Genomic DNA, 14,185 nt, shown 5'->3' on the forward strand with positions numbered 1-14,185 from the left:
AGGAGTTGGTAACAGGACTAAGCCTTCTTGCGTAACAGCGCAAGGCCCAGCCTACACTCAGCTCTCACCCATTATATTCCCCCAAACCCCAGAATAGTACTATGGTGTGTCCCTCTCCCTCTGCCAGATTCATGTCATCCACACTCACAGGTTCACACAGCAGCTGGTCCTGAGCCTGAAAGTCTGTCTCTACCGCTCCTGGCATGTTACACTAGCACCGCCACATAACATACGCTCCTCCTGTTTCCAGAACTCCAAAAGACTTCAGGTAAACTTCAGATGCAGCACCCTTTTCACTTAAGATATCTATTTTAAAAAAAAACCCTTAGTTTCCTTTTCCAAGCCTTCTCTCCCCTCAGTCTGTCCCATCTCAGAAAAGGAAGATACCATGCACAGCCATTGAAAAAAGTATTTTGGGAAAAAAATTTAACTGATAAGATCTGTAATATTAATGTATCTGAGGCTTTCTTCAGTCAATATGCTCATGTCAATTACATTGGACTGGTTTGAAATTTTTGTTTTATGCCCATTCTCCTATTAGTTCTATCCTCATATGTAGACATAGCATCACTTATGGGCAAATTTCAACTGAAACCTCAGAGAACATTGATGGGTGAGAGTTTTCTGTTTTGTGTTAATTTCATTGGTTAAATAAAGAGACTGCCTTGACCCTTTAATAAGACAGAAAATTAGGTAGGCGGAGTAGACAGAACAGAATGCTGGGAGAAAGAAGCCTAGTCAGTCGCCATGATTCTCCTACTCCAGACAGATGCAGGTTAAGATCTTCCCTGGTAAGCCACCTCGTGGGCTACACAGATTATTAGAAATGGGTTAGATCAATATGTAAGAGCTAGCCAATAAGAGGCTGGAACTAATGGGCCAGGCAGTGTTTAAAAGAATACAGTTTCCATGTAATTATTTCGAGTATAAAGCTAGCCATGTGGGCGGCTGGGTACTAGGAATGTAGCCCGCCACAGCTCATATAACAGAACATTGTGGCAGAGGGGTCAGAGAGAATGTAAGAACTGCAGGAGGTGGAGGGTGGAGGGGTGTTGTGAAATGCTGGCCTTGGAACATGGCATGGTTGCTGCTCACACAAACTCAAAGCTGCATGTGACCTGCAGAAGAAGAATCATGATAAAAACCCATCATGGAGCAGGGAGGGTCTCCCTACATCCTAACCTTTGTTGATGACAGTCAGATGCTGAGGCGGGAAGAGTCACATTTCTGGACTAGGGAGTGGACATTAGCAGGTTGTCCATGTTCAATGGATGACCTTACATTCATGAGCATAGTAGCGGCATTAACTGGACTCAATGGGTTATAGAATACAAAGAGGATATCAAGTTGGGGAGGAGGTGTATTGAGGGGATCACAGGGGGTTGAAGGAGGTAGTGGGGGGTGACCATTGCATACTTGCATGAAGTTTTCAAACAAAAATATATAAATACATGTTGTAAAGAATCAAAATTTCTCAACTTTTCCATCAGCTAGAACCATATAAAAATGTATCTATTAATTCCCCGGAGCTGAGTGAAATACTGTCTCCTAAAATCCACTATTAAAATGCAGCCATAAACAAATAAGCCAGTTTCCCATTTAATGCTACATCTTAATTTATTCCATTCACAGTCAAGGTTTGGGGGACTAAATCCTGATGGGCAGAGAGAAGAGCAGAGCACTTTGGGGGAGACAGATCTGCAGCCTATCATTATACACACCACCATCAGCCAGGAGAGTTGACACAGGGGTGTATCCGGGAAGATACAGTGCCGATGACCTCCCAGGGCTGCGGGAAAAGCGAGAAGATGCTGGAAACATGCAGGACACACTTGGCAGGGTAGTAAAGACATAACTTGTTATGCTGATGTCTTATTCTCAATGGTACCCTATACCTGACATAAAGAAGTCTTGAACAAAGAGGTTACATTTTCTTCTCTCGAGGCCTCAGGCCACACACAGGGAAGCATGCTGAACCCAGAAGGCATGACACCAAAATGATACTTGTGGTTCAAATTTGTATTTAAATAAATGTTAAACAAAATGTCACTGAATTGATGTGAACTTCGTATTTCAGATTTAGAGCTAGCAGCTTTAAGTTGTTAAAACTGGTCCTTAACAATTCCAAGTGTTGGCAAGTTTGTCAATCAACTAGAATTCACGTATCTGGCTGGTGGAGTCTAATTTGACACAGTTTGGAAAACTGTCTATCAATGTGTCCTAAAAAGTATTTGTCTATTCTGTGACTCAATAACAGACATGACCACCAGAAAACATGTACATGATGTTCAGAGATGCTTTACTCAGAATAATAAAAACCTGAAGGACTAGTGAGATGGCTTAGCAGATAAGACACTTCTTGCCCTCTACGATATAATCCTGATGATCTGAGTTCAACCCCAGAATTCATTGAAAGGTAGAAAGAGAGAAATGGCTATATGAAAGGTATCCTCTGATTCCCACAAACATGCAAGCCCCCAATAATACACATACTAATAAAAGATTATTAAAACTAGAAGACTGGGCTAGCCCGTAACTAAAGAGTGATCAAGTCACCACTTAAATTCACAGAAGCCAATTGTGGGAGATATGTGAGCCATGTTACATTGGAGTCTAAAAGCGACAGGAGCAGCTAAAGATCAGGACCACCGAACCAACCACTGCCAGCTGCCGCCTCTTCTTCTGGAGACTGATTCAGTTGGCATGTCATTTGCATTCAGAGAGATACTGAATATTCTGAATGGCAGAAATGAAGTTATATTATTTTAAGTGTCTCTAGACGAAATCTCCAGCACTTATAGTCAAATGCTCTACCACTGAGATATACCTCCAGTCTCTAGCATTTGCAAAATTCTTGAGAGTCATGTTAAAAAGAATTACTTCAGTTTTCAGAGACAAACCTCTTAAAAAGTAGCTACAATAGCCAAGAACCTTTCAGAGTGCTTTGAAGAAAACCTGTGATCCCTCAGCCAAATGCAACAGAACGCTTAGCCCTCCACGCATGGTTCCATGAGGACGAGCATCACAAAGAATCACCATCAATCTCTTAGAAGTAGATGCCACATGCCCTCTTCCAAAGAAGTATGATTTGTTCCAACTGTAGATTAAAACTGCCTTCCTCAGTCAGGCAATGGTAGCACACGTCTTTAATCCCAGCACTCAAAAGGCAAAGGCAGGCAGATCTCTGTGAGTTTGAGGCCAGCCTGTTCTATAGAGTGAGTTCTAGGACAGCCAGGGTTGTTACACAGAGAAATCCTGTCTCAAAAAACTAAACACAAACGAACAAACACCAAAACGACTGCCTGCCCCTCTTTACCAACACTTCGGATGATTGTCAGTGGGACTTTGCACATGAATGGGAACAGACCTACCATAGGTTACATTATAATTTTGTGTTTTATCTGATGAGATCAAATTATCCACCAACATGTGTTTTCCTTGTATTAGTAAGAGCAAAATTGGGCCAGCACCCAGAAAAAAAAATCAGCAACAAGAATATAAACACTTTCCCTAAAAAATAATAAAGCTTTCATAAACATTGTTGTTCATTTTCAGAGAATGATTTCCCTACAGCTCAGCATCTCTCCCGGAAAACATAAAGGTTTACAGAATTTCAACTTCCCAAATCAAACATATTAAAACCTTAAGATCCATACTGTTGGTTTTCTCCCCATGTCATTCTCTGTGGACAGTCAATGGAGGCATAGGCTAGGCGGCTGGACAACAAGGCCAGCAGAAAAATCACAGCAGCTTTCAGAAACAGTTGAGTTGGCATGTCAGAAAAAGCATCAAAATTCATGAGTTTCTCTGAAAAACCTGGTCTGCAAAATAATTAATACTCTAACACCAATAAACTTCAGGTGACCCTACTTGGAGTAGTAGAGGAGCGACTGATACACATGCCCTACCCAGGACAAACACACTCTCATTCAGCACAGACAGTGCGATAGTCCTATAGTGCTGACTCTGCCTACCCAACCGTAAACAAAGTCTTCGAGCTTTGTACCTTTTGGTTAGATAACACTGAAAGGGGAGTTTCCTGAGCAAAAAGCAAGAAATTGTTCTTAAAATAAAACAAACCATCAGAAGTGGAATTATTAAAGATTTACAGACTGTGTGGCTTGAATCTGAAATATTCCCCTGCCCAGGTTCATATTATGAATGCCGGCACCTCTGTGGTTGGTACCAATCCTGGGGACGTTAGAGTCTTAAGAGCTGGGGCCTGACTTGTGGAAGGTTGGAATGAGTCTATAACAGTTTAGTTTGGTGCCTGCTTCCTGATGTACAGCCTCTAATCCATGTTCCGGACACCTCAGACCAAGCCACTCTGTTGTGTGTGTTCCCTCTATAATGAACTAAAGCCTCTAAAGCCATGAGGCAGAATAAAATCCCCTTTTCTTGTTCCTGTCACATATTTTAAGTGCAGCAATGAAAAAGTTTGTTATTTGTGACCATTTTTCTTTATAATAGCCATTCCCAGGGAAGCCAACAAAGCAGTGGTTCATACTACCTCAGTAAAGGTGAATACCCTATAAAGATATACTGGAATACTCTTCTCTACAAAATTTCCACGACCCTAAAAATCACATTCAAAGAATCAGCAGACAACATGAGGCCTTTTGAGTCAAAAGCACCCTGTTCAGCCTGAGAAAACGACACAAGCTGATACCAAGGTTGAAATGGACTGAGAGCCAGTTCTCCACCGGGCACGGACAGGTCATGTGAGGATGTGTGCCTCTGACGGCAGAACTTTGAGGCTGCACTTGAATCTGAAGGCATGAAGGAGATGAAGTCAGTTTGGTTCACCTACCCCTCACCCAGTAAGTTATCCTTACCCATTTTGTCCTCAAGTACTAACCAGCAAAGTTACCAGAAGCTAAGCCAACAGACTACAAGGGTGTGATGAAAACATCTTATGTTCCCGACGCTCTTTGAAGAGTCCACTGAAGGGGTTGGAAGGTGACCTTTCTTTTGCTCTGTATGAAAACTTCAGCAGGTTCCAGAACCTTCTGGCTCACCTCAAGGTCATCGGGAATCACTTAAACTTATTAAATATTCCAACTGTTTTTATAGTAATATTTATAATTCCACCCTTTTCTCCCAAGTCTAGATGGGTTTCAGAACAAGTCTTAATGTAGGATACACATCAGCACTGCCTTCTACAGCTGCTACTCCCCTCAGGTTTTTGAGTATGAGGGAAAAGCAAAGAATGAGGAATGAGACAGCTCTTAAAGGAGCCGGTGCCATCAAAAACTGGCAACCGTTTCTATAGGCCCAGAGCGCTTGAAGCTTGCTCTGCCCCCTGTGAGCGGCTGGATGCTAGCCCTGAAGGAAGGACTCCATTCTGGAGATGAGATAGGGTGCACAATAGTTGTTTAGGTCTTGCCTAGCTTGTGCAAGAAACTGGATTCCATCCTTATCACTACAAACCCAAACAATCCTCCCCCGAATCCAGGAGGTTTCTCTCTTGCTAGTCCCCAGGCCTTTGGTGAGTACAGTTCAATGCCATGCTGTCTTAAAACAATCTCTATGGAATCTGACATCCATTTCTGCCTTCTGGGGTCTGTTGTGGAATATTAGGTTAAGATTGCTATATTCATTTATGCTGTGGAACACTTGTTTAACGATGCAAAGATGTATTGCATTATTTTATATTGCATTTGTTTAACCCTGAGAAACTGTGTTGCTTTGCCTGTCAAAAACATCTGATTGGTCTAAAGAAGAGCTGAATGGTCAATAGCTAGGCTGGAGAGGGATAGGCAGGGCTGTCAGGCAGAGAGGATAAATAAGAGGAAAATAAGAGAAGAGGGAGGAGCTAGGAGGAAGCCAGGGGCCAGTCACCCAGCCACACAACCAGCCATGGAGTAAGAAGGAAAGGAAAGTATACAGAATAGAGAAAGGTCAAAGCCCAAAGGCAAAAGGTAGGTGAGGTAATTAAGAAAAACTGGCTAGAAATAACCCAAGCTAAGGCCAGGCATTCATATGTAAGAATAAATTCACGTATTTATTTAGGAGTTTGGTGGTGGACCCCCAAAAAGCAAAGAGTAAAAAAAAAATAAACCAACTTTAAGGGTCTGTTTCATGAAGGTTGGCTTACTAGACAGAGCAAGGAGGACTCTCTGGTCTGGCATACAACAGAAATCACGACTTTCACTTCGCTCACCAACCCTGGCAGGGCAGGCAGATCCTGGCAAGAAAACCTTGTGCGTGGTGCCAGAACCCAGCAGCAGCCATGTTCATCTCTCCACTTGACTACAAGATTCTAGCCTCGGTCTGGTACCCTGCAACCATGGGAACCCAGCACTTACATCCCCAGGAAGTCCCAGAAGGACTAAGGATAAGAGGCAGGCTGTGTCCAGAATCTTCTCTTTGCAGTCCTGTATCTCGTCCATAGTCTAATCATCCAGAGCTCATGGCTTATTTTCAAAACCATGTTGTCTGCCAGCTCACATATGTATTGAATTTGGATCCCTGGTGAGAAATTCCATTACACCTCAGCCAGAGCAGCCCAGGGGACACGGCTCACTGTTAAACCCAGAAGGTCTGCTTTTTCCAGTAACGGTTACCCCTGGCTACACTCTGAATATCCTTTCCCTTTGGAAAGAAAGGGACCTTAATTCCCAGTTCATCCAAAACGATGAATCCATATTGATAATTAAAGTAGCCTGGTACACACACACACACACACACACACACACACACACACACACACTGCTACTTAAGAAGCACTCATGTCTAAAAGTAATTGTACCAAATTTAATCAAGTTGCTGAGACAATATGACAACTTGCAGATTATACCCAAGAAAGAGAAGTGAGTTATATGACTCCTTTCAGGGCCACCCATCAGAAGGGTGAACTGCTCTAGGAAGAAGGAAACCACAGCTCCATCAAAGCAGAGCCATGAGAAAGAAAGAATAAGGAGCTGCATGCATAATAAACACAGTTGCAGTTACAGGGATAAAATGTAAAATGAGGGCCCTGTTCACATAGAAATCTGAAAAGAAACAATAAAAAGATAACTTTGAAGCCCCTGGGGAAATTTGAATATGGATTAGGTAATGTACGATATGATGAACCAATACACTTGGGAACAGTAATGCTATAATGGCTGTGAAAACAGAAGTCTTTCTCAATTAGAAATGTGTACGGCAGTATCTACATGTGAAATGGCAGAATGCCAATAATTGCCTTGCAGTGTTTCTACAGAAGTTTATAAGTAGCTAGGGGTGGCGGCACAGGCCTGTTCCTCGGCACTCAGGAAGACAAGCTGGGAACAGGAGGTAGGTGTAGAGCTCTATAAATTCAAGGTCATCTGGGCTAGAGAGTGATAAGACCCACACGCAAATGGCTTTAAGAGATGAGATCGTGAAAGGGACAGAGGAGGTAAGACTGGCAAAGCCTTAGTATTCATGGGGGCTGGGTAGCAGGTTCAAGGGAGCTCATCATATTTCGTTTGTGTGATGGGAAGAATTTAAGAGTAAAATGTCTTTATAGGGACCATCCTGAAAATGACAGGGAAGCTTTACTCGTAAAACCTTAATCATCTGGCTGCCTAAAACCTACTTGTTGTTCCCAGATAGGTACAACACTAACAGACAAGCTAGCTGGAAGTGGGAAACCTCGAAGGGTTCCAACCCTAGACAAATAACCACAAGAAACAGGAATGATTAGAATGGGAGAAATTATGTCCTCCCGGGATGAGTTCCCAATTGGTGATCCAATACTAATTGATCACCCTTAAGTCACAGATAAGACTAAACAGATTAAGCAGCTTCTATTTATATACTTAGGCATATATTTACATATTCTATATAGATATATAAATAGTTAAATAATTACAAAAAAAGAGGCCACTGATTCAAAAGGGATGAGGAGTATGTGGAAAGAGTTGATGAGAAACAGAAAATGGAAAAATGAGGTATTATATTTTAATTAAAAAATAAGAGTATTTTTAAGTAACTAAAAAGAAGCAAAAAGAACCCCCAGTTAAATGGCTAAGGGATAAAGAGGGCTTCCTACCCTTTCAGAGGACCCAAGGGGGTTCCAACCACCACATCAAGTGACTCACAACCACCTATAATCCCAGCTCCAGGGGGTCCTATGTCTTTTCTGGCTTCACAGGCACCAGCAGACATGGCATCTACCCATATAGACATAAAGCCAGAAATAAAAATGAATTTTTCTTTTAAAAAGGACCATATGTCAATGTCATGCCCATGACTGTTTTCTTGTTTTGTAGGGTTCTCGGACTAGAGAGCTAAGGGCTCAGATAGGCAAAGGGAGGAGGGCAGAGGGAAAGGAAGCTCACTTCTTTCTCCTCTGATGATGGAGAAGAGCCAAACCTGGGGTATTTGACCTCAGCTCTTAGGAGTCCTCTCCTTGTGACCCGTTCTTTGATCAGACTGGCCACTACTCCACATGGTAAGACTGTTTGTCCCTCAGTCATCAGAGCTGGTACAGAAAGGGACCCAAGTCTTGCTGGCAGGGATTTGAGTACTGGTGAACTTCACCTCTGGTTGCATCTTCTAGCACATTCTCCCCTGGTAGCGAGAGGCCCCTCACTTTGATAGAGGAGTCTTCCTATCTCGCCTGCTGAAAGTGCAGGCCAGTCTGATCAACAAGCACAGTGCAGAAGCATGTCTATGAGTGGGAAGCACCTGTGGCTCCCACGCATTTGGGCTTTCCCTTTACACCTGGCAATAACCATAACCTTCATCACCCTCTTCTCTAGGCCCCATCTACAATGGGCAGGCCAGAACGCACAATCTCTGAGACGACACTCAGTTAGAGAGTACACAGCAGGCTCCCTCCTTGCCCATGGGTATACGAGCATCCACTTGCCCTCCATCTTTGCTTAAGTCAGAAGCTTGGAACCATTCAATCCCTATTAACCTCTATAATTCCTGGTAGAAAAGAGAGAGGAGTAAACTTTGCTCACAAAGATTGCTCTGATAAGAAAAAGCCCATCACCTCCATCTTGGCTTCTTTTTATTTTTAACTAGAAAAAGAAGTTTGGCCAAGTTGTGCCTCATTTTTCACCTAGCAATAGTTCGGGAGATGTGGCCAGCCTCGCTGAAGTGTACAGCAGTTCTGCTCTCAGGGCTGGGAGTGTGGGACAAATGACAGTGGTGTGATTTTTCATGAAGACTCACCTGGAAGACACACCTCTGAGCAGGGCCGTGAGGATGTTTCCAGAGAGGCTTAGCTGATGAGTGAAAGTCACCCTGAATGTAGACAGGACCTGTGGGCTAAGATCTGGGTACGAAGAAAGAAAGAAAGAAAGAAAGAAAGAGAGAGAGAGAGAGAGAGAGAGAGAGAGAGAGAGAGAGAGAGAGAAAGAAAGAAAGAAAAAAAGAAAAAGAAAGAAAGAAATTGAGCTACAGAAACAGTTGAGTTAAGTGTTTGCCTTACAAGCATAATCTGATCCTCAGTGAGGGGTGTTTATGATCCCAGCTAAGGGAAGGAGGATCCCTGGAGTTCACCAGCCAGCCAGGCTCAGTAATCCCCACGCTCCAGCCAAGAGAGGCTCTATCTCAAATGAGATAGTGTTATGCACAGATCCGCAAAGTCCCGGCAAAAGCCAACAAGGAGACCGAATCCTGTATGTAAACACAAAGAGCCTTTATTTTATGCAAGCTTGCAAACTCGGTCTCTCCTCATGTCCAACGTATTGGAATAAACGGAGAGCCCCGAGCTCAGAGTTGGGTTTTTATAGTAATAAAGGTGGGGTAAGGGGTTTCTGAGGTTCAGGACCCCTGATTGGCTGACATTTGTCTAGGGGTGTCCTGGTGAGTGTGTGCTGGCTGGTGGTCCTATCTACAGAGGTTAGAACGTTAGGCATTTCCTTTGGATGGTCTGTTCTTTGGTGGTGCTTGGGTAATCTCAGTTTGTGGACTTTCCTGCAACCAGGTGTTGCTTCAGGGTAATCTACTAAGACTCAGGCCTCTATTAAACTTCTCGATGGCTTAGTCCTACTCTGACAGGTGATAATGGTTGGAAGTAAAGATGATCTGTTAATATTTAGCTTTAGTTCATGGCTGGCTCCTACAATAGGATGATAACAAAGATTGCCCTTTGGGCATGTGTACAAATACCTACACACACACACACACACACACACACACACACACACACACACACACACACGAAGCAAGCTGAGCCCAGCATTCATTTCTCTGTTTCCTGACTTCAGATCTTCAGCTACAGGGAGATCAGCTGCCTCACCCTCCTGCTGAGATGCCCTTCCCACCATGACAGACCAGTACCCTCCAACGGTGAAATAAAATAAATTCCTCTCTTAAAAGGCTTCTTGCCAGGCATCTGGTCACAGCAATGAGAAGTTAGCAACAAGTTAGCTCAAGCAGGCAGTTAGCAACACAGGCAGTGAAAATCCTAAGTGGAGTAGAGCCTGCCCTCCTGGATTTAAATGACAGGGAATGGGGAAGGGGCCAGGATCTGCCACTTCCCAGACATCGACTGAGAAACAGCAACAGTGTCTGTAGCTAAGCTATTGTGACTGTAACTGTAAGATGAGAGAGGTGGCTGAGATGATTCCCAGCTCCCCTGGAGCACTCAGTCGGGGACTAGATGAAGCTGTTAGTGCCCCCTCCCAGCAGTTACCCAGCCCCTTGCCACAGTTCAAATGTGAATAAAGAGCTTGGCGGAATCCAGCGTAGACCAGTCCCGTAGGTGTGGCTGCACTGAACCGGGCAGTGGAAAAACTGATGCAGTGTGCTAGCTTCCACTCTGCAGAGGGCTGGCGTCTGCTTCCAGATCAGATACGGCCTTCAAGTTCAGGTGTGGGCAGCGTGCAGAGGCCACCCCTGAAGCATAGAGCAATATAGAGCTCACAGATCCCACTACTAAATGCCTAGGTAGAGAGTTTGCCACTGGCGATAATCATATAATGTGTGTGTGTGTGTGTGTGTGTGTGTGTGTGTGTGTGTGTGTGTGTGTGTGTATTATGCCTCTCAAATTACCACCAGCCATGCTACATGAGCTGCACCAGCATGTGGTCAACAGCAAGAGCTATGATAATCCAGTGTAGCAAGCACAGGTCACACTCAGGAGCTTCCTGAGACTCTTCCTATATTTATATATCCGCCATCTCACCCAAGAAGATGGTTAGCATCCAGTGTCTCTCCCATTTAGATTAAACCACCACCTACGGTCTTTACAGTAATATTCACGTCTCTGCTTTTCAGTTAAGATCAAGTCTCATCTTGCCATCTTAATATGTTCTTTCTATTAAAATTTCCTACATAGGCCTTCTTTTCTAGTCCCACAGTGCCCACATAGCTTCTGGGGTGATTAAGGTATAATAAAAGACCTGAATTCTTGACTATGGCATGGCTTCAACTGCATTTAGGAGGAATTATAAAGACCCAAATTCACCTCCAGTTCCTTCCCTCTGTCCCCACTGCCCGCACGTCCCTCTTCTTCACTCCAGAAATGCAGGTACACGCTGATATGCTATCAGTTATCCAATAAACCAAGCTCTTGTTCAGAGCCTGTACTTGTGCTATTGTTTCTAAAAAGTCCTCTCTGCTTGCATAATTCCTTCCAGTCTTTAGTTCTCAGTCAAAACTGCTAAGTGAACACTTTCTCTAAAACCTTTTCTCCTGGACCATTGCTTTCTAACTCCATTCCAGAAAGAATATCCTTTACTTCCCTCTGAAGAACTTATAACAACCCGTAATTATACAGAGGGGGAGGTGTACATTTTGATGGAGATAAGCAATAAATTGCTGTTTCTACTAGAAGCCAGAGAAGTCCTCAGTGGTGGGAACTCTACCATTGTCTTCAGCCTCTAGCCTATTCAGTTACAAAAAAGAAAAAAACAACAACTAAATAAAAATATCGTGATTTTAACTTGAGTAGAGTTAGAATATATTACATACTCTCCATTTCTAAGGAAAACCTTTTTTCTAAATCCATAAACAACCTCGCACCTGGCAGTCAAGGAAAACCTGATATTGCATAATTTCAAACTGGAATGGGAAAACTCCACAAACTATCTACTGAGAACAATTACAAATGCTGGATGAAAAAGAAGAAAAAGCCGAGACAAAAAAAAAATAGTAAGTGCTGGCTGAAGCACTCCTCTTCCATCAGGGCAAACAGTGAGGGATCCCTGAAAACACACAGGGCGGACCTCTCCCTTTGCCTCTTGCTTCTTGCATCGATCCGTGTCTAGATGCTCCATAGTTTAGGAGCCTCGCCAGGCCGAGGAGATGACAGTGAAATTGAGGTCAGCCAGGACAAACAGGACTTGGAGCACCAAGGACCCAGAGAAAAGGACAGCATTTGATAAATCTAAAGCTGTGAGTCACCGGGGGTGGGGTGGGGTTGATGAGAAAAAAGGCTGTTGTCAAGGGTCTAAAGTCCCACGCAGAAGCTTTAGTTATTGTAGTTTACTTGGAAGGTGAACTTTAGGGTCTACCAAGGGCACTAGTAAGCACCTCATGAGTAAGCAAGTCTCAATGGGCTGTGTCTTGGGAATCAAAAAACCAATACCAGAACAAACTCAACTTCCTACTCTGATCTTTGAAATAACTGAATGGCTCTAAATGAACAGCTTTATTCTGCTGTCTTCCACAGGGAACAATTAAATCCTTTCCCAAGGAGAACACTAGCATGCAAGTACTATACATTTACTATTTTTTCTTTCCTGTTTTTTTTTAATATGTATGGATGGGTGCTTCACCTGCATGTATGTCTGCGCACCATGTGAACGTCTGTGCTCCATGTGAACGTCTGTGCACCATGTGAACGTCTGTCTGTGCACCATGTGAATGTCTGTGCACCATGTGAACGTCTGTCTGTGCACCATGTGAATGTCTGTGCACCATGTGAATGTCTGTGCACCATGTGAATGTCTGTCTGTGCACCATGTGAATGTCTGTGTACCATGTGAACGTCTGTGCACCATGTGAACGTCTGTCTGTGCACCATGTGAATGTCTGTGTACCATGTGAACGTCTGTGCACCATGTGAACGTCTGTCTGTGCACCATGTGAACGTCTGTGTACCATGTGAACGTCTGTGCACCATGTGAACGTCTGTGTACCATGTGAACGTCTGTGCACCATGTGAACGTCTGTGCACCATGTGAACGTCTGTCTGTGCACCATGTGAACGTCTGTGCACCATGTGAATGTCTGTCTGTGCACCATGTGAACGGCTGTGTACCATGTGAACGTCTGTGCACCATGTGAACGTCTGTCTGTGCACCATGTGAATGTCTGTGCACCATGTGAAAATCTGTGCACCATGTGAACGTCTGTCTGTGCACCATGTGAACGTCTGTGTACCATGTGAACGTCTGTGCACCATGTGAACGTCTGTGTACCATGTGAACGTCTGTGCACCATGTGAACGTCTGTGCACCATGTGAACGTCTGTGCACCATGTGAACGTCTGTGCACTATGTGAATATCTGTCTGTGCACCATGTGAATGTCTGTGTACCATGTGAACGTCTGTGTACCATGTGAACGTCTGTGCACCATGTGAATGTCTGTGCACCATGTGAACGTCTGTGCACCATGTGAATGGCTGTGTACCATGTGAACATCTGTGCACCATGTGAACGTCTGTGCACCATGTGAATATCTGTCTGTGCACCATGTGAACGTCTGTGCACCATGTGAACGTCTGTCTGTGCACCATGTGAACGTCTGTGCACCATGTGAACGGCTGTGTACCATGTGAACATCTGTGCACCATGTGAACGTCTGTCTGTGTACCATGTGAACGTCTGTGTACCATATGAATGCAGCGCCTGTGCCGAGTCCAGAGAAGAACATCAGATACCAGAAGACTGCAGTCACAGATGGCTGGGAACTGCCATGTGGGCACTGGGATTGACCTCAGGTCACCAATGCTCTTATCAGTTGTGCCTCTCTAGTCTTCTCTAATTTTTAATATAAAAATAGACTATCTGATAAAAATTACAAATAGCAATAAGAAATGAGAGCAAATGGCCAGAACCAAGAGGAGGGAAGAAGGGTAACAGAGGATCCCAGCTGAATCAAATGCTGTAATTACTACACTTGGAAAAGAGAGATGGAAAATTTTTTACCAGCTCCTACTCATCTATATTTTAAAAACTCACAGGGAACTATAACAATTACAAGAAAAATAGATGGCTTTGCAAGAGCGAACCTACTCTAGAGAAATAGAT

At 43.8% G+C, this 14,185-nt stretch overlaps 1 protein-coding gene across 8 annotated transcripts in view; it reads right to left on the reverse strand.

Annotated features, from left to right (window-relative positions):
* Positions 1 to 14,185, reverse strand: part of Csgalnact1 (chondroitin sulfate N-acetylgalactosaminyltransferase 1) — a 329,616-nt gene that overhangs the window by 150,320 nt on the left and 165,111 nt on the right. The window contains exon 1 of one of the 8 annotated variants that reach the window (XM_075986921.1): positions 9,154 to 9,174. The exons of the other annotated variants lie outside the window; for them this stretch is intronic. The gene's annotated coding sequence lies outside the window, so the exon portion shown is untranslated. Of the gene's footprint in view, positions 1 to 9,153; positions 9,175 to 14,185 lie in introns of those variants that run through there. 8 annotated transcript variants of the gene reach the window in all.

Source organism: Microtus pennsylvanicus, chromosome 9 (genome assembly GCF_037038515.1).
Source record: "Microtus pennsylvanicus isolate mMicPen1 chromosome 9, mMicPen1.hap1, whole genome shotgun sequence".
Classification (NCBI taxonomy): Eukaryota; Metazoa; Chordata; class Mammalia; order Rodentia; family Cricetidae; genus Microtus; species Microtus pennsylvanicus.